This window comes from Choloepus didactylus, chromosome 7, assembly GCF_015220235.1.
Source record: "Choloepus didactylus isolate mChoDid1 chromosome 7, mChoDid1.pri, whole genome shotgun sequence".
NCBI lineage: Eukaryota > Metazoa > Chordata > Mammalia > Pilosa > Megalonychidae > Choloepus > Choloepus didactylus.
Genome location: NC_051313.1, coordinates 49901301 through 49922408, shown reverse-complemented (window position 1 = coordinate 49922408; position 21108 = coordinate 49901301). Strand labels below are relative to the sequence as shown.

At 35.7% G+C, this 21108-nt stretch overlaps 1 protein-coding gene across 4 annotated transcripts in view; it reads left to right on the top strand.

Annotated features, from left to right (window-relative positions):
* GRIK2 (glutamate ionotropic receptor kainate type subunit 2) overlaps window positions 1-21108 on the top strand; it is a 774206-nt gene that overhangs the window by 136197 nt on the left and 616901 nt on the right. The gene's annotated exons all lie outside the window — the stretch shown is intronic.

The following is a 21108-nucleotide window of genomic DNA, read 5'->3' as shown; positions in this document are numbered from 1 at the left end:
TCTGGATTAACTATCAACAACAACTTCAAGCTATGAGTGTAAGGGAAGATTTTATGGATAAAGTACCATTTGAATCTGGGCATTAAATGCTTAGACATGTTGAGAAGGGGAGAAGGCCCTAGATTACATATCTTAGTTTCTCTGAGCTCTCTCCAAAATGTCTCTGCATTTATCTTCTCATAGAGCACTTCAGCAAGGTGATTAAGACTCACCTTGAATGGGTGGGGTCACACCTCCATGGAAACAACCTAATCAGAATGTCCCACCCACAGTAGCTCTGCCCTCACAAGGTTGGATTAAAAGAACATGGTCTTTTCTGAGGCCCTTAGTAGATTCAAACCAGCATACAAGCCATGGGGAAAATTCAAAGCCCTCTATTGAACGCATATTGATTAAGTAGTTGTGATAGACATAGGTAGTATTTGCCAATATTCCTAGTTCTTTTCACCATAATATAAAAAAATGGAAGACAATGTTTCCTAACCCTTTTAATGTTAAATAAGGCCATGTGACTAATTCAGGTAGATGGACTATAATTGGAAGTGATGTTTATTTTTTTCTGGGCCAAATTACTGAAGAGGCGGTGCTTGATTTTTCCACTCTTCCTGCCTATGTATTCAGGAAATTTAAAGCTTTAGGTTGAGATAGTGCCACAAAATGGGAGAGCCTCCATCAGCCTAGGTCCTTGCCTATGTGAATTGGAACCCTTTCCATCAACCCATGTCGACAGCATGAGCAAGAAATAAGCATCTGTTGTTTAAAACCACTGAGACTTTTGAGTTTGTTACTATAGCATAACCAAATCTGTCTTAATTCAGTAGAAATATAGTCAATGCTTTTTCTTGTATGTAACAGATACATAACTTTCTCTCTAAGGGAGTTCATATTAGAAAAATAAGATACTACTCAATTTTATGCAATAGAAGTATGGCTGGTGCATTGTGTTCATCTCTCTCTCTTCTTCTTTAAATCTAAGAATGTGGAATTTAATAAATGAAATACTTAGGAAAAGCCCAAGGTCCATATAATATAATCCCCAAATAGTAGACAGGAAGAGACTGCTAATTGGCTAACATTTGATCACTCCATGCTATAATATTTTACAAATTGATTCTTCTCTAAATTAATAAGAAGCTTTAGAGATGCAAGCTCTTGAAGGCAGTATAAAAGATTCAGCCCACCAGTCTGAATATATTTTTGTTCACATGATGCCAAAGGAATGATTTGATGCTTTTAAAAAGTGAAGTGATAGGGCTTGACAAAAAAGCAGATGAGAAGGTAGGCTATTTAAAGACTATGCCTGCATGTTAACTTTAATCCCAGAAGAAGACAATTTAATCAATTTCCATTCTGTCATTTACTTTCTGTTTCTGACATATTCAATTATACAGAAATCATAATTTTTGTTTAGGGTTGATCTACTTTATCAGCAGGATGAATATTTGTTCTGGAGACTATTGTTTAGGATCAGCTCTAGGGATTAAGACAACGAAATAAGTTATTGATTCTGGGGTTGTGATGTTCTGCTAATTATGGTGATGTGTAAATTCCTAGGAATGACAATGAATTAGAATCTGTTAACCTTTTAGGAGATCCAGTTTTACTATCAGATATGTAGGAAACAGTACAAATAAGAGAAAAAAAACATCTGCTGTAGAAACATGTAGCAGTTTAGTTAAAAATCCCTCCCCCCAAACTTTATAAACATCTGATACTTTAATGGACCAAATCCTGAATTTTAGAGAAGAGCAAGCTGTTGCAGTCATTCATATACTTTCACACTCCAGTCTTAATTTCTTTACCCTTTTGGATGAGTCAAACTCATCTGTTTCCCAGCACCCATTTTATAAAAACAATAAGAAGTGCTCTGTGAATTATAAACATGACCTGAGTGAGCAACTTTATGAAAATAGCATGTGTTTATAATTACATGCTGTCAATTCTGTTATATGAGGGAGGCTTATCGAGTTTGCATATCAGCCAGGCTCGTAGTTTCCCATTTTCCTCCTCTGAGTACCAGAGCTGTGTTAAGGACCATATAATGAGGTGAATAAAAAGGAAGGAAAGCAAACACCACCAGTGCTGTATAAAGTGTGATAAAGTAAGAAATAAAAATGGAATGAAATACAGCAAGATGGGTTGACATCATGGAGTTAGGGTGCATAAACCAGAAAAAGAAGCTGGAATGATGATGTCTGGAAAAGCAGCAGAGTTGAAGTAATTCCCTAGATGGGTATCCAGAGCAGCAAATCCACTTCTACCTCTTCTGGCCCATCTCACTACAGGGCCACATTTATGGCTCCCTTTGCAGTATCATCTACCACCACAGTTGGCTTCAGTCCAGAAAAGAGAGCCTTCATCACTGCGACCATTATTAATATTCCTAATAGGGTAACGATTTGTTTCTGTTTCTTCCCTTATAACAAAAGTCATGATTTAGTAATTACGTAGGACAATTTAAAAAACTGACAGTTATTGGCAGGATTTTAAAAAAATAGAAAATTGAATGGGAGAATTAGGCTAGACTTTCTAATTGTAAGGTAGGGATATAAAACCATACATAATTGCTTATTCTGAAATGCTTCCCTAGAAAGGAAATAAGCATACATCAATGTGTTTTAACTTGTTTTCTGAGATACTTATCGGAATGGGAAAACATGAATGTAGTTGTGTTATTACATTCCCTCACCTCAAATATGGCAGATTGGTAACAGCTGATGTATTTTTTAGTATTAACTTTCTAGTTCCAGATGTGTAGCTAGAGAAGGTTCTTGTTCCTCTAGACAGGTGAGTCTTTTTATAAGGGCCATAGCCTCAGAGCTTAGAGCTGCCTGCAGCTCCTACTGGCTCCTAAAGGGCAAGAAAGGGTTTGATCACTAGTCAAAGGGAGAGGTAGGGTTTGAAGATTCTCATCCATGCATACAGGTTTTACTATAAGCTGATGGCACAGAGGGTAAGTGGAGTGATCCCCTCAGCCCATGGGCAGTCTAGAAAGCTGAACTCTTTGTTGGGGTTCAGAGGAGGCAGCACTTCTCTTAGCAGGTTCCATAGGTGCACACCAGTGTCACAGACTTGACCTGTGACCCATAGGCTCAGGCTATCCCAGAGTGAAAGCTTTCAGGTTCTCCTTCTGTTGGGTCCGGCGGAGAGTGGCCTCTACTCTTTTAAAGAGTGGACAGACCAAAGCCACCAGGCATCTGATCACACCAAGGGTTTTTGGGCATTCGGAGTCTGGGAGTCCCTAGGCAAAAAACAATCTGCCAGTCCTTTCAGAAAAAATTAACTATGAACATGTCACACACTTAAAATACACAGTACTGACACCTAAATTAAAACTGCTGTATCAAACTCCATCAGCCAATTTTAGACCTGAAGGCAATAGGCTTTACTTCCTTCAGGGACCAAAAAAAAGGAAGTCTCAGTACAATATGGTATTTTCTTAAGTAACCCCTAAAGCTCAGCAGAAGAGGATGATCTGAGAGAGTCCTTATCAGGGCAGATATATTATGGTGATAACAATTTTGGAACTAAAATATCTGTCAACTTTCAGTTAACAGAAGACATATTTTCTTAGAGCACCTCAACCACTTGACTTTGTGATTTTTGACGAAAGCTGGCATTACCTATTTGTTTCCATCCTTTTGTGGATAATGTCAAGCTGTGCACAGAGGTATTTCCAGTGTCCCTTGGGTCTCATGAGGAGTAGACACCCTCAGTGGCCATTTTAAAGAATTCATTTAAGGGCATGACATCTCACACTTTAGAGGCACAGTCCAGTAACATTCTCTGGAAAATAATAAGAATATTCTGGCAGGGAATGACTGGTGGATAGTTATGTGTTTACTCCTTCCTTGTGGAGAAAGGCTTTATCACGGAGTCCTCTAAATACTTAATGCTTCCAAGGAGCAGATACATTCAAAGTGTCTTCCAACAAATCATGGAGTGGCAGCACAGACTGTTAGGTCTGTGACTGTTGCATCAGCCTGCTGAGTTTATATCCCAGCTCTGTGACTAACTATGCTGTGTAACTTTGGCAAAGTAATGAACCTACCTTTACCTCAGTTGCTTCAACTGTAAAATATGCATAATCCTAGAATTCTTGCTATAAGAATTAAATGAGCTAATTCATATAGAGTGATCAGACAGTGGCTGGCAGTCAGCGCTTAGCAAATATTATCTACCACCATTGCAGGCCCACAGTCCTTCAGATGAACTCTCTGGGGCCAGATAGACTTTAGAATTAAGAATATTTTAGATTCTAGAAGTTATACCTCAACCATAGGGACTGGGCCGCAACTCATAAAGAAAAACATTACTCTTTCTGCAGCCAAGTTTATAGAATATTTACAGTAAATGGAATAAATGAAATCCATAAATAGTCTCAGGTAAGTTCAGGTTAGGTTTTGCTACTGAACAAATTACCAAAAAAAAAAAAAAAAAAATTAAAAGAATACTTTAGATTTTGAAATTTCAGATAAAGAAATCTTGACCTCTATTATATTTTCTGAGGTCCCCAGGCCAAAGCTTACCTCTCTTCAAACAATAGCATAACAAGCATCCCTGTGAGGACTTCAGTAGACCCATTTTCTGTGGTTCTCAAAGTGTTGCTGACTGAGGGTTCACTGTGGGGCAGGCTGGCCTGAGTGAGGGTCCTAGTATTCAATCAGGACCACATAGACATCACACATATGGTGAAATTATTTCTTACTGAAATCTCTCTGCTTGACTCTCAGAAAACATATTCTCACAATCCGGTCTTGCTTCATTATTTCAGAGAGTTTCCTTTATGAGAACGTCGCCCAGGGCTACCTCTTGCTGGATCTCAGGTTCATAGAGGCATCTTCCTTTGGCTCATTACAATTTCATTCCGAGAACTCCAGGGCTCTGCTGATGCCTGCAGGCATGGGCTCACCTCCAAGGTTCCAGCCCCTCAGTTCAGGACCCAGGCCACTCTGCTATTGCTGTCAGTGGGCTGGGCGGAGGTAATGCCTATGAGGACTATGAGGGCTGGTTGAAAGGTTGATTTGAGGTTACATAAGAAAATACCAAACCATCTCTACCCAGAAACCACAACTCATTTTATCTGTGTCTCCATTCCCTATCAATTCTACGCGGTGGAGCTACAAATTTATGGCATTCTTTTGGTTATGAAATTTAGAAAAAAAGGAGGAAAGGACTCTGTGTATTACTGTAACTGGCACAGAGAAAGGTTAATTTGATAAACAGTGAAGTTAAGTGACGCTATGGCTTAGTCTGTGAACAGCTTCTCTCTAAAGGCAAAATCCATGCCTTTCACTCTGCCTGATTAATTGTCCAGATGGACTGTTAAGCTGGATTTCTTTCTCATCAACAAAAAAGCAGGAGATCCTAGGAGCCCCATGCCTGCAGAAATTGAACTTGCATTATTATTCTTTTACCTTATTTCTCTATAGATTTCAGCATTCTTTTGTGTATACTGACAATGGCAAACCTCAAACAACTCAATTTATCTGGTTCTTTCTGTATTTTAACTTCCTCATGACAGAGCACCATCAGCAAATTAACTTTGTAGAATTTTGCTTGGCATTTAGAGAAATTATGGCTAAACAAATGCTTTCCCTCCCAATAATTCCATTATAGTCTCCAAGGTTCTCTACTCATTAATTGCTTTTCTAATTGCTTTATGAGAAATTGCTATTTGATAGATTTTTCTCCCTTTTCTTTCTAAAGTCATTGATAGTTGCTAATTTACTTATTAGATAATTTAGGATAAGTTACATAATTTATTTCAGCATTTATAAATAATTTCAACATGCTGAATTCCAAAATTGCCCTTTGTGATATGGTGTTCTCTGTTGGTCTATTTTTGATATTCATTAATTCAACTGTTTATTCAACAAGCAAGTTTTGAATGTTTATGATATCAAGGCATTGATACAGCTGCTGTGGAGTCTATAAAAAGGCTTGTTGTCCTAAAGGAGCTTATATTCTATTAGGGAAAGGAGCCTAAAATAATTAGCATTCAAGGTTGGAAGTGATAAAAGCAGAGGACTGGAGCAAAGTCCTATGGGAATTCAGATTTAGGAAGATCATTTTGGACTGGAAATTTTGAAAATTGTTTATAGAGAAAATTGCATTACACAGTGTGTTAAGGATAAATACAATTTATTTTTAATTAAAACTTGATAAAATTATTGCCTTTTGGTTGTCCATCAAGAGAAGACTGGCTAGCTAAATAATGATAGATGTCTAAAATTAGAGTGCTATAACAAGTGTTTCATAGCCAGTACAACTTGTACACTGACAATTTAGAATAGATGACTGACTTCTGAGAATGGACAGATGTCAGCCTGGGTCCTTAACTGGTACATACTAGCTGAATATAAATGCTATCTACAATGAAATATGTAATAATTAAAGTGATAAATATATAATAATTAAAGTAATAAATCTGAATTTATTTACATGGAAGGATGCCCGCAATGTGTTGTTGAGTAAAAATAAAAGGAAGTGACACAACAGCATGTATAGTATTATCTATTTGAATAAAATTGTATACAAATTTGATATCTAGAGTTGTCTGAAAAGATGTTCAAAAAAATTCAGCAAGAATTTTAGGGGAGTTACATCTATTTTTATTTTTCTATTCTGTTTGAACTATTTACAGTGAGTTTGAATTAATTTTACAAAAGAGAAAGTATTTAAAAACTATGTCAAAAATCATTATGGAAAGCATTTTAGCTGTTAGTGGTAAATTAGTGAAGGGCATAACAATCACAAGGAAATTATAGTTATGTTTGTGGATTCATGAAATTAATCTAGTTTGGTACAAGCAGAAATTGGATGACAAGAAGGTAGATGATGAAAAGATGGATGCGATAAAACTGGAAAACTAATTGTTGGCAGATGCTGGAAAACACTGAAGAATACAAGTTTGACTTTTTCTGATTGATGAATGGGGAGGGGCACTCAAAGTTTTGGATAAAGAAGACAAGAAAGAGGGAGGAGCCACTGACTAAAACTCATGCCATTTACCTAAATAGGGCCATTACAAAGGAGCTACAGGTTTGTGAGAAAAGTTCAGAGAAATGTCAGACCTGGAAGCTAAAGTTTATTCCTCGTTTCTCACTGTATGTATGGAAATGAAAGGGAAGGTAAGTGACTTGTCAAAAGCTGTGCAAATAAGGTTAAGTTGGTTTTGGATCCATGAAATTTGAAGTGCCATAGGATAGCTGATCGGGATATCTTATAAACCACTAGAAATGTGGGTCAAGACCTCTGTCAAGCCCCATTTTCCTCTTTAGTCAAAATTAGTCACTCCTCTTTGGTCTCATATAATTATGCATAGTTCTAACAATATAGCATTTACTAAATTGCATTTCATTTATGCATGTTATCTGTTTCTTCAGATATATATATACTTCTGGAAAGAAGGGGGCCATGTTCTATTCTTTTTTTAAATATATAGATAGTACAGTGCCAGTACTGTAGGTATATAAAATTGTTCACATGAATCAATAAAGAAAGGTAACAAGGAAAATACAGATTTGTGAGTCTTCATAGGTGTGACAGAAGACACAAGAGTGAAAATCTTAAAGAGAGAATATATAATAACAAAAGAGATTCCATCTCTTAAATCGAACTCATTAACCCACAGGTATAGGTATATAGGTATATTACCCATGTACTGGGGTCTTCCAACTCTCTTTTCTATATTCTAGATAAAACATAAAACAAACTGCATTCTTGATAATCCCTTAAAAATCAATGGTTCCAATATTGAGTGCATCATGCCTCTCTACATGAAACTTACTTTCCCTCTGTTTCAGTTTGCTGAAGCTGCCAGAAATGCAATATACCTGAAATTGGCTTTTGCAATATGGGTTTATTAGTTCACAAATTTACAGTTCTAAGGCCATGAAGATGTCCCCAGAAAGGCATCAAGAATAAAATACCTTCTTTGAGGAAAGGCTAATGGCATCTGGGGCTCCTTGGTCACATGGAAAGGCACATGGTTGAAGTCTGCTGGTCCTCTCCTGGTTCTAGCTTTAGTTTACCTTGGCTTTCTCCAAAATGCCTATTGGCTTCTGTCTTAGCATCTCTCTTAGCTTCCCCCAGGGGCAAACTCTGATTACATATTTTAGCTTCTGTAAGCTCTCTCCAAAATGTTTCTGCCTTTTATCCTCCCATAAAGGACACTAGCAAGGTAATTAAGACCCACTTTGAATGGGTGAGGTCACATCTCTATGGAAACAACCTAATCCAAAGAGCCTACCCACAGTAAGTCTTCTCCCACAAAATTGGATTAAAAGAACATGGCTTTTCTGGGATACATACTAGATTCAAATCAGCATACACCATCCTCTGGACCCCTAAAAAGACATGTTCTTTCCAAATGCCAAATACATTGATTCCGTCACAATATCACAAAAGCTTTAAATCATTTCAGCTAACAATATTAGGTACAAAGTCTTATCAAAATCAGTTACATGTGTGGTTTGTCCTCAGGCAAAATTCCCCCTCAGCTGTGGACTGTGAAACTTAGAATGAGTTATCTGCTTCCAATATACAAAGGAGGGACAGTCATAGGATAAGCGTTCCTATTGCCATAGGGAAAAATTGGAAGGAAAACAGGAGTCATGGGACAAAAACTGTTCCTAAAACCTGCAGGGAAAACTCCATTAGACTGTAAAGTCTGAAAGTCATCTACAGAAAACTTTTTATCCTCAGGGTTTGAGAGAGTGGCAAACCACCCTTTCCAAGGGCTTGCATGGCAGCCTTATTCTCTTCCAAATGCCAGGGAATTGCTTCAACATATCTAAGTATTGGGAGACCTCCTTGTTCTCAGCCCCACCCTCCTCAAGCATTGGGGCAACACTGGACCCATCTCTGGTGCACATGCTCAACCCCTCCAGAATAGTGGGGGTGGTCCCCATGTGCATGGTGGGTCCCCTCTCGGCCTGAGATTTCTTAGCTCCAGACCTTGGTTTCCATGGTTCTGCCTTTGAAGTAATTTTTCTTTCAATCTGTCCCTTTGTTGTCCCAATTAGTCCATACTGGCAGTGGTTCTGTTTATATAGATCCCACAAAAAACTTGTCAGCTTTATATGCAGCACACAGGGATTCCTACCATCAGAGAAGAGGACTTTCTACAAATCCTTTCTGGATAACTCCATCTCCAATCATGGCTTGTACTGAAATGGCTGCCTGGTTCTTACATGTTTGGTTAAATCCTCACATGGGGCATCAGTCTTTGGGTTCCCACTTTCTGGAAGCTCAGAATTTTATAGACCATCAATTCCTGGTTTCTTTGTACCCAAGAGTTCATTTATCAGCTTATCTCTTTCCTCTCGCATTTTACTATGAGCTGCAAGGAGAAACCAGGCTGCACTTTCCATATTTAATTTGGAATTCATTTTAGCTAAGTATCCCAACTCATCATTTTCAAATTCTGCCCTCTATCCAACACGAGGACTCAGTTTTGCCAAATTCTCTGCCAAATTCTCTGCCACTTTAAAACAAGGATCGCCTTTCTTCCAGTTTGCAAAGTTCATCATTTCTGTTTAAGGTCTCATCAGAAGTATTTTTAGAGTTCATATTTTTACCAACAGTCTCTTCAAAGCAACTATCTTTTTAGATTAATTTTAGATTAGAAAAATCTAGGCTTTTTCTGTCAAGCTTCTTACAGTTCTTCCAAAATCTTCCCTTTACATAACAGATTCAAGCCAGCACAACTTCCCTAATCTTTTCTTGATTAATGACATCAACATTCAGTGAACCAGAAATCTGGGAATTGACTTCTCATACTCATTCTTCTTTTTTTTTTTTAAATCAATTACACCTTCAAAGCTTCTCTTAAATATGTTCCTTTCTCCCTCCCATTCTCCATGCTGCTACCTGTTGATTTAAGTTCTTATAATTGCTTACCTGGAACATTGCAATAACATACCAAATTTTCTCCCTTAGATCCAGTTTTACCTATGCCCCCTCCAGTAGGGAGCAAAATGATCTTTATAAAACAAAAATACTGTCTTTAATTCTCTCTTTAAAAACACTGCAATGGCTCTCAATTTTTCAGGTTATGGTTCACATTCCATGGCTTGGCCAGCTTTGCTATTTTAGTTACTGCTCCAACCATATTGACCTAACCACATTTCCTCAAACACTTCATACTGTTTCATACCTTGTTGATCCTTTTAATGGAATGCTCTTTTTTTTTTCTACTCTGAAGAATTCCTGTTCTAAGAACCAGCTCAGTTATCTTCTCATATAAGAAGCATGCTCTTACATCGACTGGTAGATTTGATCACTACTCTTATTCCCTGAATGTACCTTATGTCATGAATAGTTTCTATCATACATTATAGTATATCATAAACATATCATGATACATTATTATGGTATCATATATAGTTATATGCCTATAGTAACAGGGGTTTATACTGTGAATTCTAAGAGACTAGAGAGACTAACTTAGTCATCTTCTAGTCCTGCACCAGCTACAGTGCCTGACAGATAGTAAACATCTAATAAATTTCTATTAACTTCTGCATAGAAGGATGCTGATAACTGACAAAAGATCTTTCGTTTTTGAAATTAGGTGCTTATTTGTGATCTTAACATAACATTTGTAGGAGGGAAGTGAAGATAGGTAAAGATTTGAGAAATTTAAGGAGTAAGTATATGGGGAATCAGATACAGTGAATGTGGTTAAGGAGGAGAAGGAGGAAAAAGGGAGGAAAAGAAGAAGAGGAGGAAGGAAGAAGCAGCAGAAGAAAACAGATAAGATGGAAAGTCAAAGTCATATCAGAGTCCCAAGTAATTTTCAGATGAGAAGACCTAAATGGGAGAGTATTTTCAGTTGGAAAAGTAACAATGCAAAAAGGCAGACTTGAGTTTTAAGGATGTATTTCTGTATGAGGAAGAGGGGAGACAAAGAAGAAGGTGAAGAGGGAGAAGACTTTGTCATCCATTTTTGTACCTCTAGTGCTTTGCACATAGGATCATTCAATTTATTTATATAGAACTGTTGGAAAGAAGGAAGGAAAAGAAAGGAAGATGCAGAGGGGGCAGAGAAGAGATGTTAAAGGTAAATAAGTTGAGGGAACTAATATTTAAGAGGAGATGAATAATTTGGACCAGCTTATTTCAAACTTTTCCATGAAACTGTCAGCATAGTTCTTCCATTTATCCTTATCTTTTAGCACATTTACAGATATAATCAGATTACAGATGGTAATCTGTAACCACATTGCAAAATTTGAAGCCAGATTAGTAGAGGGTTTTGAATGCCATGGTATGCGTGGCATATCCGATTTGCAAAGAGGAGCTCTTTCTTTTCCTTAAGAATGAATACCATTTTGGAAGTGATGCTTTGGTTGGATTAAGTTTACCTGGTCACAAGAGGTGAGAAAATCTCGAAGTATAATTAAGAAGCTAATACAAGTATCCAAGCATAACAGTGTAAGCATTAATGTATCAGCAGGAACAAAAATAAGGATTGATATGAAAGATATCAGATGAAAAATAGCCAGAAATTGAAGATCCACTAGCTGGGGAGGCTAGAGAAGGATCGTGAGCTAAGTCTGGGAGTAGGAAAAAATAGTGTTATAGTTATTTAGTCCACAAAATTGTGAACTGACTGTTCAGAGAAGGCAATCCTATTTGAGGATTTTAAATGGTCTCTTTAAATAGCTGAGATGCCACACGAGGCCATCTCACCTTGCATACTGAAAGTGATGCTAGGGCACTGCAGAAACTATTTGAATTGTGCTTTGGTTTTGAGTGTGTGCCTAGCTTCGAGAGTTCAGCGATTTTACTACATGACAGCTGTTGAACCACTTATTTTCATAATGAAGGAAGTTAAACATCTGCCATCATAGTTAATCACAATCCATGACTATCCATTTGTGGCTGCCCTTTGGGAGTAACTTATCATTGTTTTAGAACATTTCTGTATTTATTTTGCATTTGTCCTTTCCTTGTTATGAAGTTCTGGTCTTTAGTATTATGGATCTTCTTTCCTTTCTTATCTTCTTATTAACATTAAGAGAAAATAGTATATGTCTTCAAGAATCAATTCTTACAAAAACACTATGCAGCCCAAGATAATGCAAACATTTTTAATGATTGTTGAAAAAGATGACGGTGTTAAACTAATCAAAGCAGAAACTATGATGTAAATAAAATTTTAATTTTTTAAAATATAATTTACACACCTTAGTATTTCTAGTGTTAGGAAGATAATCTGTGTTGTTACCTTCACAACTTTGTGTCTCCTACTATGACTACCTGCCATAATATTTGATATTGTTTGTCTAGACACCTGTGTTAAACAGCACTACTAAATGCTGTGCTTCAGCCAGTTTTCTCTGTTTAGATATTTGAAAAACAAAATCATTTTTAAGCTATGCTGTTTCTGAATACAGTACTTTGTTTTCTTACCCCCTCCTAATATTAAACCTGCATGCTAATTCAGTTATGAGTGGTTTCGAAGTCAGCCAATGTAATCTAAACCATAGTAAAGGGAATATGTTATTTATGGTAGTCTTACTTTTAAGTAAGATACACTCCCACTGCGATATGTGTACACTCTTATGAACATTGACACAGATAAATGACTTTATGTACACTATTCTGTTTACTGGTTTTAGTCATATGGGCTATTTTTAACAATGTTTGAGGAAAACAGTCTCTCTTTGTATATAATTCCTTTGTAGCGTATTATTCTACAAACCCTGAAAGATGTTAACTTCTAGCTTTGAGCTACTAAATCATTCTAACTGCACTGATGAATGAAACAAAACAACTTGTCAATTAAAACATCATCAACAAAATCTTAGTATTTATCTCTGAGGAAAAATAAAAGATTGCCATTTTAGTGCTTTTTTTTCCAAGGTTTTCGAATTTTCTTTATTTTTTTTTCCTTACTCGAAACCAGCAGATTTATAAGCCATGTACTTCAACAGCAAAACCATTTGCCATTTGGTAGAATTGGCTGACATTTCGTTTTTTTTTTCTGGGCAGATTGCAGATTAGTTTGATATTATTTTGCTGGGCTCTGAGCTACATCATTAACATACTGCTTATGACTAAAAGCAAAGTAGTTTCATTTTGTGGCATAATACCCTACATTTTCTACAAGTAGTAAAAAGTATGATTTCTCTGAAAATAACTAGGTACTGCTTCAGTCTTATAAAAAACACACAACAGAATTCTATTAATGTAACAAAATGTATCACTAAAATGGTGTGTCAGAGGGGAACGAAAACCTCCATAAAGGCATGATGTGTTTACTGTTGATATCTCTAAATCTTGGCTAGAAATGAGAAACATTCATGAAATACTGGGCTTAAACTGAGATTACATCAGTATGGTAGCAATATCGTTCTTGTCAGCTCACAGAATAAAACTGCCTGGTTGTACCACATGAAAATGAAAATACCCTTTTTGATTTAAGGCATAATTCTTTGCCTGTCCATATTGTATAACTTTTTTTTGTTTCTAATGTAAAGAAAATAAGGGCCAGAAAACCAAACTACAATATGGCTTTACAGGGGAAGAACAACTGCTGATCATTTTTTTTTTTAATTAAAGTGGTGATCAAATAATTACCAATACTCTTATTTCAGTTCACAATGTATTTGCTCACATCCTTCCTCCAATGAATTAATTCTATTGTGCAAACTAAGTAGACAGGGCCACACTTTACAATTGTTGAGTTCTTTTTTTTATTTAAAAAGCAATTGTATTATAATTATATATGATATGGATGAGTTATGTTGAACAATTCACTTGCTGTGATTTTTCCTTTTTTCTTTCATTACGCTGACATATTTCATGAAGACAGAATTTCTCATTGCTGCAAAATGCTGCTTTTACTGACACTAAGCACCTAAATGAAGTATTGTGCAAATGTTTTGGTCACATACACTTTAGTGTTTAAGCAAAACATCAAACCAATTAGCTAGCAATGCTCCAGAGTTAAAGTATGCAGCCTGCTAGCATGTTTTAATGCATTTTTCTGTCTCGTTACATTCATGGATTTAATTCTTCCTGTTTTCATGGTGGCAGATAGAAAATCTTGAGGGGCAACCTATAATTTCATGGTCACCTAGGATAATTATTATACTAATTACTTAGTATTAATTCAATTTCCTGTTTGTTTCATTGACATTTTGAAACTGTAAAGAGGTTGTTTCTCCTGAACTTGCTTTTAAACCCCCCACTATTTTTGATAATGAAAAGTGTTCAGGAATGATGTATGTTGCTCCAACATTCTCTATTCATGTGCATCAGAGATGACCTGCTTTCTGCAATGCCTTAGATAGAATGCTATTAAGCCAGAAAAAAAAAACATATTCGATTTTCAGGAATTATCATTGGCATAACAGGCATATGTCCTTTTCATTCTAGCATGTCCTTCTTTTTCTAATTCATCACATATGTTAGATGTTATCTGAAGGAAATCTGTACATTCAGTTTTTTCTACATGTAGAATTCATGGTGGGGGGTGAGGTGGGGAATAATATACAAATATTAATGAGACTTAGAAAAGGCACTTAAAAGAATAGCATTCTTTTGATTCTAATTGCTTTTTTTTTCTTTTTAATTGGTTCATTCTGATTTATTTCATGTTTTTTTAAAAAAATAGCATGATTTTACTTCTGGCTGCAGAATTACCTTTAATATTTTTAGATTAATATTTACCAACCTCTTTTAGACTATGCACGGAGTATAATTTCAAATATCAAAATTTTCCTTTGGTGAAAAGATGTTTGTACACATTCAGCTAGATTCTTCCTATGGCAGTAGTTCTTAGTTAAAAGACCAAATGTATTCTAGTTTTAATAAAATCAATAGTATTACAATCCAAATGAGCTCAACATGATCCGTGAATATTGTTCTTGTAACTTTTGCTTTCAGAATAAGGGACCAAAAAAAAATGATTGAAAAAATCTCTATGGCTGAGTGGCATCCTGTTGGCATGTCATGGTAATGGATTAAGATACCGTGAGGCGTGCAAGATCATTTAAGGCTCTGGGATTATACTTAGTATATTATTCTGACATAACTCTAAGCTAAATACCCAAGTGGGTCAGAAGAGTTAAAGTACTTCTGTAACTGATCCCATGGAGCACTTTTACTCTCTATCTCCTTGTTATTTGTGGTTCATATTAAATACAAACTTTGCTTTCAATTAGGGCTAAAAAGTAACTTGTAATATATTTTATTTCCATTTTGTTGACAAATCAATGGAGATAATTTTATTTTGCTTAGTGAATATTGGTTCCAGGCAAAGCAGGACCATTACTATTTCCTCAAGTGCCAGTAGAAGGAAAGTAATCAGCATTTTAATCAATTGTTTTATGTCCCAAAATGAAAGTGGCTGTGTATGTGTTTAAGCAAATCAGGGAGACAAGATGTCAGGGAAAGAACAAAGGCAGAAAGCAACAAAATTATTCGCGGCCAGATGGACCTCTGTGACATAGAGAGAGGGTGACATTCTTGGCAAAGCAGAATGGCCTTAGAGGATTTCATATTGTTCTGTAGACTTAGAAGAGCTATCGGTAGTATCTCTGGTTTGCTATTTAATTGAATAAACATGCCTAGCATCATGTCATTAAGTGACCTCCACAAATCATCAGTGGCGCAGCTGGAGAGGAACCTAAGCCTCCTATTTTCAGGTACACTGTTTCACATATGTGACTGCCACTGAACAAAACAGTTCAGCAATACTAAGGGGAATACCTTACCGTGATCAGCTATCTCTTAGCACATGGCTGTCACACTAAGATTTTCCTAAAACCATCTGCACAGTATTGTTTGCATAAAGGATTCTGAAATATAATTGAGATGAAATATTCAGGCTTAGACTGACTGCATTAGAAACTCAATAAAGGGAACTACTTATTACCATGGAAACAAGAAAGTATGCACAACGACAACATTTGAAACCAAGAAGACTCCTGGTAATAACTCATCATAACTTAGAATCTTTTTCTTACAGCATAAATTTGGTTTTATTATTGTAAATATACTGGTGGCTTGTATTTGCAGGACAAGCACTATCTCAGGATGCTCTGATACACAATTAGATTATTCAAGATGTGGAATCAATTAATCCAAAACTTAGTGGTGGTACCTGGACTCCCAGGTATACAAATAAATTTCAGACTAATGTGCAGTTCCTAAAAATTGCACTGATGTGTGTTCTTATTTGTGTTGCTGCATATTATTTGACAAACTAGGAAATATGCTCTCTGCAACCTAATTTTGCATATAATTAAAATTGCCATATTAATCATCCATAATTTTTTAAAGTTATAATCACTCATAATATAAAGGTTTATGAAAGGTAGTATATGCTTATCTATCTTTCATCTATACAGTACATTAAACACATTTAAACTTTCTCTTGACAGTCAGGCTGATAATTAAGGCTCTCAATTGCATTTTGCCATGGCCCAGAGATGCCTTCATAACTTTTGTTTATGTAGCCCTGTTTGCATTTACTAAATGGCCTCAGTCTGCTGTAGTACATTCTTCCTGTCAACTGTAAATTCACTAGTGTCAGTGCTCATTCTTCATGTTATTCATTTAATTACTATTTCTCATCTACATGAATAAATTAGAAGTGTCTATAAAACAAGAACAATCTGGCTCTGAGTAAAGGTCTGAGACTTTTCTTATAATTAAAATGCACATGCTTTAATGATTGTTTTGTGAAGTTTATTTCTGCAGACCAGAAACTTCTAATCCCAGCCAAATTTCATGTGTTTAAGAATACTGGATGGGTCACCTGAGAATATGTGGGGTGACTATTATACTGTGAAATCTATCCCATAGGAAAACAAGAACTTAAAGTTTCAGGGTTCATCTAATAAGCCAATAAAAAATTATTGATTTAATCAACAAATAATCATCACTTAGAGGTGAAGAAATTGAACTGTCACTTCATACCATCAGTTGGATAATGATTAACCAGACACTTGTAATATAAAATAAGAACTTCTGAAGGGCAATTCACTTCTGTTCTAGATTGTAAATCTAAACTCAAGGCTTTATTTACATTTTTTGCAAACATCATAACATACCAGATTGAAGCAACCATATATAGCTAAAACATGTAAATATTTGGTAAAATAGTGGAGTCTATAAAGAAAAGGCATCTCTGATTGGCATATACAATAAATATAAAATGTTGAAAACTTAACCCCAAACTCCATAACACTAATAAAATTATCATAGAAATGAAAGAAAGTAAATAGTCTGAATACTTGAAGGCTTTTATTTAAACAAATTATCAGTGATTACAAACAATTTTCTGACAGAAAATTTGAAATCACTATAATTTATCATCTTGGATTAATTACTGTAAGTTTCAAAATTAATTTTTGAGTCTTTGAAACAAAGTCATCTAGTTAGAAAGTGTAGTAATAAATCACAAACTCCATTTCTTCACATGGATTTCTGGTTGGCATCCTCTTATTTTCTATGCTATTATGTTGTCTCCCAAATATATTAAATTTTTTGACTCATTCTTTGTGTTCTAGATGGCTGAGTCATAAAGAAGCCCGAGTCTCAAAGTTCTAAGTCACATCTATATAAGAAAAATAATACTTTTTTAGCTGTAGGTTTTTCTTACATCTTAAAACACTAGACATTCTACCTTAGAGCTCTGATTTTTCAAAAAGTTTCAGCAATGTTACTAAGGGAATAGAAGTTATTTCCATGCTCAAGCCTCAGTTTTCTTACAATAAAATGATTGGATTTTGGCTGCATGATCTCTAAAGTTCTTGTCAACTGTAACATTCACTGAATTGTATTAAAGATTGGAAGATGAGTGTGTATCCATTGATATTTGGCCTTTGAATCTGGTCTACTTGCCTAGAAATATTAATTTTCTTGGCACCTTGTCACAGAAGGTCAGCACTTTGGCATTTTTTTCACCTGCTTTTTTTTATTATTTATTCAAGCATGGCTATTTTTCTATGGTCAAAGTTGTGGTTGGTGAACCATGTACTTTTTACTGCAGTTCCATCTTATAGGGTTTTGAGTCTACTCTGACAGTTTATATTGGAGCAAGTAAGAAGACTGGTTGATAGTGTAAGTGTCAAATTAAGTTTAGATCTTTGTAGGAAATGGCAAAGAACATAATGTTCATTGAAAATTGTAAAGATGAAAATTTATGAGAAGGCAGACTTTAAGCTAAATGCTAGGTCTCTCTAACAACTAGAATCATCTAAAAATGAAACTGTCTTCTGTAGTGAGTTCACCATCAGTGAGTGTATTCAAGAAGTGGTTATGTGATTATGTGATGGAGAGTGTCAGTGAATGGGTGACTGGATGACCATGTCTTTAAGTTCTTTCCAATTTCAAGTTTTGATGAGTCTAAAATAAAATATAATTATATTGAACTGCCCCTGGGAACTTTTCTTGAGTAAGGATTCCATGAAGATTTTGACACTGGCAAGAGGCAATGATCTGACTAACATCAGCAAGAAAAAGGGATTCCTTGGGAGGCTATCCATAGTTTCCAGAATTGAATAAAAAATCAACATCAAGCAGGGGGCAAGATGGTTACCTTGGCAGCCCTGAATGTCCACAGCAGAATTTGTGGACTATCAGTTGATGACTCAGTCTCAGAACCCTACTGTCTCAATTTGATGGATTTAAATTAACTCATCACACTCCTGTGGCCAGAGTAGGGAGCAGGTGAAAAGGTGGGTGACAGAGGAGAGTGAGGGTACTGTGACTACAGCCCCACCAGCATCAACAGCTGTAAGAATACTGGTTGAGAGTGGTATCTTGAAGATGGAGTGGGTTAGGAGTTGCTGAAAGGAAAAGATAATCTTACCAAAAGAATGGGATGAAAATGAGGAGGGATGCTTGGCAGATAAAACAATCATAAGAGATTTTCAAATGCTGTGAACAAGGCTTAGAAATTGTTGTTGAAATCAGAAAATAACTATCTTAAAACAAATTGTGTATATATATATATATATATATATATATATATATATATATATGTCTCATGCTTATTCTTATTATATCCATGTTTGTATAACTATCACCAGCAACTCAGAGTTCTTTGCATTTCACAAGCACATAATCTCTATAAATGCTCCCATATCATCAACAAACTATTTAAATAATGGTCACCATACAAGAAGATAATGTTTGATGCACATAATCTAGAAGAAGCAGTAGCATCTTCCTTTAAAATATATTTCTTTCTGTCGGCAAATGTGTATAAAAGATAATAACTTATACTATTTCAAGTATTATGCATTAGTTCAAAGCATTTACAAGTCAGCAGTTTTTAGACCCTACTAACAAATAGCTGTTTGGGAAGAACATGAGCCTTTTGGGACTTTTTAAATAGTCATATTAGTGTATAATAACTGTAAAAGTATAAATGACCTCCCAATCCAAGCAGAAATTTAACTAAACTATGAAACATTAATATCTCCACATAAGATGAAACTTCAGTGATATCAACAATGTTACATTAGTAACTATGCCCTTTTTTAACATGAGAATGTCATCAATAGCCATTTGATTTGAGTTGTCATGTATTTATATTACTACTGAGTTATTCAAAGCCAGGGAGCGTGTTTGGGATGATATCTTCTATTAATGGATAACTACCTATGGGTTAAGTCACATGAGAAAAAAATATATGCACATTTTAAGGAAAATTAGATTATTTTCTACCTATGCTTTCAGAATATATACTTAGGAACAGGCAAAACAAGCAAACAAAAAAGGACAAACTAGAAAATGATAGATTTTCTGCTCACCTGGAATAGATCAATTTTTTAAGCACCTGGAAGAGCATCTAATGCAGGCAAAAATCAATGTGACTCCATGAGGAACACTTCCTGAATTAATCTAATTTCCTTCTGTGCCACAAAGTCTCAATATAACTTAATTTAGCAAGGCTTTTCTTCTATTCTGAACCATATCCCAGTTAATAGCCTTGGAAACATAAAGCTTTGTACCAATAAGCAAAAAGTTGGTAATAGTTTTGGCCAATGAGGACATTTCAAACAAAGTATACCAGAATGATCACCCGATAGGTTCACCCATGATCTCAGGAACATCATCACAGAAACAGTAAAATAGCTAACCTTTATTCACTCCTTACCACGTGCCAGGCATGATTCTGTTATTAGTATGTGTGAACACATTTAATTCTATTTGAGGGGCAACATCAGCTACTATTTAAAGGCATGGGCTGCTGATCCTGAGTTCAAACCCCAGCTCTGCCATTCAGCTGTATGGCCTTGGGCAAGTTATTAAATTTCTCTCTGCCTTGGTTTCCTCACATGTAAAATGGGGATAATAGTTTGACACCTTAGAGTTCTTATGAGGATTAAATGAGTTATTGTTTATAAAGTGCTTAAACAGTGGCTGGCCCTCAGCCAGTGGTACATACATGTTGTTAAATCAATGAAAATATAATCCAAACGATAAACTGTTGATTACAGAATAATGCTTAGTAAGGAGTTGGCCAAAATACTGCTTTTAGGGATGAGCTCCAAACAATGCCTGATTGTAGAAAATGATTGAGTAACAGAGTATAATATAGCAGAAGAAGTGCTGGGATCTCAGTGGGACAGTGGTTGAGCATATGTCAAGAACACAGGGTTTGTAATTAGTTAAAATAAACAGACACTTGGTTGCATTGACAGAAGAATGTCAAAACAGCACAGACAATAGATCTAGCACATTCACCTCTCTTCTCTTCCTCCTTTCTTCCTTCCTCCTTTGTATTTTTGAAAAAGGAAATTATCCAGGGGAAAACACTAATAATGTTTTTATTATTGAGAAATATGCTGGAGAAAGATTAATAGAGTTTGGATTGATAGTTTCTCTGTACAGGATATTCTGTTATTCTAAACAGAAGTGTAAGGCATTCCTCTGGCATGTATTTAACACAAAGCAGGATGGGCTCTGCATTTTGTCTCACTGACCCTCCCATAGGAGTTATGTGCTGTTGATCTGGACCCTCCTTGCACCCCTTGGGAGTGAAAACCTGGCTTTGTATCTGCCTTAGAAGTATGGGTGTGTGACTCATAATTTGTTCCACCCCATAAGACCTGTTACCATTGTTCTGGATCT